This window comes from Microtus ochrogaster, chromosome 15 (genome assembly GCF_000317375.1).
Source record: "Microtus ochrogaster isolate Prairie Vole_2 chromosome 15, MicOch1.0, whole genome shotgun sequence".
In the NCBI taxonomy this organism is placed as follows: domain Eukaryota; kingdom Metazoa; phylum Chordata; class Mammalia; order Rodentia; family Cricetidae; genus Microtus; species Microtus ochrogaster.
Window position 1 is genome coordinate 4,621,864 of NC_022017.1, and position 4,374 is coordinate 4,626,237.

Genomic DNA, 4,374 nt, shown 5'->3' on the forward strand with positions numbered 1-4,374 from the left:
TCCAAAGCCACAGAGAAACCCTGTCTCGAAAAAAACAAAAAAAGGGGGGGGGGGGGGGATTACAAGTATGTACCACAACACCCAGCCAAATACTAGTTTCTGATCCATGTGAAAATAAAACATTTAAAAGTAATTGATCTGAGATAAGAATTTCAGATTTCGGTGTGAAATATGGCTACCCATGTAATAAAAAATATGCACCTCTACAAAATATTTTTCTTGTGAAGATAGGGTCGCACTGTGTAGCCCAGGCTGGCCTAGGACTCACAAAGATCTGCCTGCCCATACCTCCTGAGTTTGGCATTAAACGCATGTACTACTATGCCCGGCCTTTTTTAAACACTCTTTAAAATATTGCCTGAGCAGGTGGAGGCACAGGTCTATAATCCCACACTTGGTAAAGGCAAGAGGATCAGAAGTTCAAGGCTGACAACAACTATTAAGTTTGAGGTCATGTTGAGCTACATGAACCTATCTCAAAATAACAAACAAAATTTTATTTTTAAAATAAATTGAGGCCAGGCGGTGGTGGCGCACGCCTTTAATCCCAGCACTCGGGAGGTAGAGGCAGATGGGTCTCTGTGAGTTCGAGGCCAGCCTGGTCTACAAGAGCTAGTTCCGAACAGGCTCCAAAGCTACAGAGAAACCCTGTCTCAAAAAAACCAAAATAAATAAATAAATAGAGAAAATACTATTTTACCCCGATCTATTTGAAAAGATAATAAAATTTATTAAAAGTATTCACATATCTAAAATGTTTTTAAAAGCAATGTAGTAGGCACTCTTAACTGCTGAATTTTTCCAGCTCTCTTGGAATTTTAAAATTATTTATTTACTGTATGTGTGTACACAGAGATCAAAGGATAATACTCAAGAGTTGGTTCTCTCTCAATCGTGTGTGTCCTGGGAATCAAACTCGGATTTCTTAGTGGCAAATGCCTTTGCAAATCTTCTAAACTGTCTTACCAAACCCTTTACTTAAAAATCCCCCCCCCCCATATGTATGTGTTTCTAGGAGGCCTGTCTGTCTTTCCTGCATTAAGTCATGAATTTCTCCCATACTCTTCTAAAGAGTCAATCTTTTACTTGAGTTTCTCCCAGTAATATTCAATGAAATATTATTTTGTTACACTCTACTGTTTGCCATATATATTTCTTTTTCTGTTTGTTTTGCTTTGGTTTCTGAGATAGGGTTTCTGGCTGTCCTGGAACTCACCATGTAGATAGACCAGGCTGGCTTCAAATTAAAAGAGATCCACTTGCCTCTGCCTCCTGAAAGCTGGGATTAAAAGTGTGTGCCACCACCACCTGGCTTATATTTCTTAACTGTTTTCTTTTATCAACTGAAAAAGTTATGAGAGCAAGCAAAATAGCTTAGGAGGTAAATGACTTGCCACGCCTGACAACTTGGGTGTGATCCCTAGAACCTAGAAGAGAGAACTGACAAAGTTGCCCTTTGACCTTCACACACCCACACCATGGCATATGAACACACTTAAACACCACACACATACTAATAGTAATACATTTGATTTTTTTTTTAAGTTTTGAAACTAAATCTGGAGGGGAGACGGATCAGGTATACTGTGTGCCGTGTCTAAGATCACTCATATTTTAAGAACAAGTACTTAAGTACTCCCCACCACTCTACCATTAGTTATTCGCTGATTAGTGATTGTTAATTTAGTTACAGAATAATTTTTGATAGCAGAACTACAAAGAACTTGTGCTAGCCTAGGTCTCCTCAAGGATATTTAAAACTTGCTGGTATCAAGGTTATGGGGGGGTGTAATTACTGTTTAAATATGGAATCTTTTAGCACTCGGGAGGCAGAGGCAGGCAGATCTCTGTGAGTTCGAGACCAGCCTGGTCTACAGAGCTAGTTCCAGGACAGGCTCGAAAAACAAAAAAAAAAAGAAGAAAAATATGGAATCTTTTTGTTGTTTCGAGATAAGGCCTTCCTTCTCTGTATAGTCCTGGCTGGCCTGGAACTCAGAGATCTGCCTGTCTCAGTACCTTCTGGCACTGAGCCCTGAAATGTGGTTGCCTTTCATTGATTCTACACAATTCTTGGAAATAATCTTTTTACATTTTGCCCCTCTGCTTTATTACTTCTTTCTGGAACGCCAATACAACATACATATACCTTCTCATCTGTGCACCATCTGTTCCATGTATCAAACTTTTTAAAAAACTTCTGTCCTTTTTCTTCCTCCAACCCTGAAAAGGAACCTCACTATTTAGTCCTGACTGACCTAAAACTTCAAAAATACACCTGTATCTGTTTTCTGAATTCTGAAATTACTGGCATGTACCACCATGCCAGGCTTTGCATTCCAAGCAATTTCTTAATATCTTCCTTCAGTTCAGTAAGTTTTTTCTAAGATGCTCCCCAAATAATAAGTTGTAAGTCTCTAAGTCCCTTTTTGTCATTTTATTTGTGGAAAAACTGGGAATTATGCTTAAATTGGAGTGTGTGTGTGTGTGTGTGTGTGTGTGTGTGTGTGTGTGTGTGTGTGTGTGTTGAGACAGGGTTTCACTGTAGTTATCAAGCCTATCCTGGAACTAGCTCTTGTAGACCAGGCTGGCCTCAAAGTCACAGGGATCCACCTGCCTCTGCCTCCAGAGTGCTGAGATTAAAGGTGTGCGCCACCACCGCCTGGCGCTTAAATGGACTCTTATGAAGAAAAATTTTCCTTTTCCGGGTGCACCATGGACCTTGAATTATCAATCTCATTCATATTCATTCATTCCCTTCCCGTCTCTCTCCTCCCAAAAGCCCCCTCCCTCTCTTAAGTGTTGCTAGGATTAAATGTGTAGGCCACGCTCAGCTACCTTACATTCTCAATCTAGGGCTTTGGGAAACAATAGGGTGGTGAATTTTAGTCATATTCCATGGGGGTTGGGCGAGACTGGGGCCTTTCCCATTCGAATCAAGATAAAATCGGCAGTTTCCCTTTTCTCTAAGAACTACCACTTGAGCTTCTGATTTACTTTGTATTCTGCTTCTGAGCACAAAGCACTACTAGGCCACTAAGGATCAAATACTAAGGGTAGCCCAAGTTTTATCAACTTCTACAGGTAAGTACTGGGACAGCTACTTTCTTAGTGACTCAACACTCCTAAGTATCACATGGAGAAGCAGAAGAGAGTGCTCTGAAGAAGGGCTGAGTAAATTGAGTAGCCTTGCTTTACAGCCAGCTCTTGACAGAAACGCTCAAACACAAGATACCAGAGCCACTTGTTCAAGACAACACTGCTTAGTCACTGAGGAAGGAGAAGCCTCATGACATCATAAACATTCCACAACCTCAACACGTCACACCAGGGATAATATGGTTCTACATTAACTGTGAGAATAAATCGTAACAGCAAAGAATCCAGTTCTAAATTTTCCCAGAAGAATACAACATATTTTGCTTTTAAAATTAAAGAGTAATTCTGACATTTGAGAAGCAAGTATGCAGAAAAGTAAGCAGAAATAAAACCACTATTGTTATTAAATAATTATATAATTATAGGTTTTGACATCTCTAAAATCATAAGGCACTTTTATCACATTATGGGGGCTGAAGAGATAACTCAGGTTAACACTGACTTTTTCCAGAGGACCCAGGTTCAATTCCCAGTACTGAGATGGCAGCTAAAAACTGTCTGTACTATGTATAGTTCCAGAAGATTGAATACCCTAAAAACTGTCTGTACTATGTATAGTTCCAGAAGATTGAATACCCTCTTTTGGCTTCTGTCTGCACCAGGCACAGACATACATGCAGGTTAAATACCCACCCATGCAATAAAATAAAAATCTGCTCATGGTTTATGCATTCCTTGAGCACCTTTGTTCTGTTTTCTTAATTATACTTTATTTTCTCAGAAACATAATCGTTTACGGAGTACACATGCCTGATATTTAGGAAATGGGTCTCAAAAAAAAAAGGGGCAGAAAAAGTCAGGCAGTGGTGGCGCACACCTTTAACCCCAGCAGAGGCAGGTAGTTTGAGTTTGAGGCCAGTCTGGTCTACACAGTGAGTTCCAGGACAGGCTCTGAAGCTACACAGAAAAACCCTGTCTCAACCCTTGCCCCCAAAGATAATTCGTTAATTTAGTTAGGAACGAGCCTAAAGTAAAGCCAAGCTTTCATAATTAATAAGAAGTCTCCATGTTAATTTGAAAGATTCATTACAAACAATCCAGTAGTTCATTCCCATCATTTACACAACTTCTCTACAGAACTGACAATACTGGTCAAAAAAGACTTACATGTACACATTCATTGGTCCAGAAATCATACTTTTTTTTTTTTTTTTTTTTTTTTGGTTTTTCGAGACAGGGTTTCTCTGTGGTTTTGGAGCCTGTCCTGGAACTAGCTCT

General features: G+C 39.7%; 1 protein-coding gene across 5 annotated transcripts in view; it reads right to left on the minus strand.

The window, feature by feature from the left end:
* The window catches only part of Larp4 (La ribonucleoprotein domain family member 4), a 62,781-nt gene that overhangs the window by 42,758 nt on the left and 15,649 nt on the right, over positions 1-4,374 (minus strand). The window lies entirely within an intron of this gene.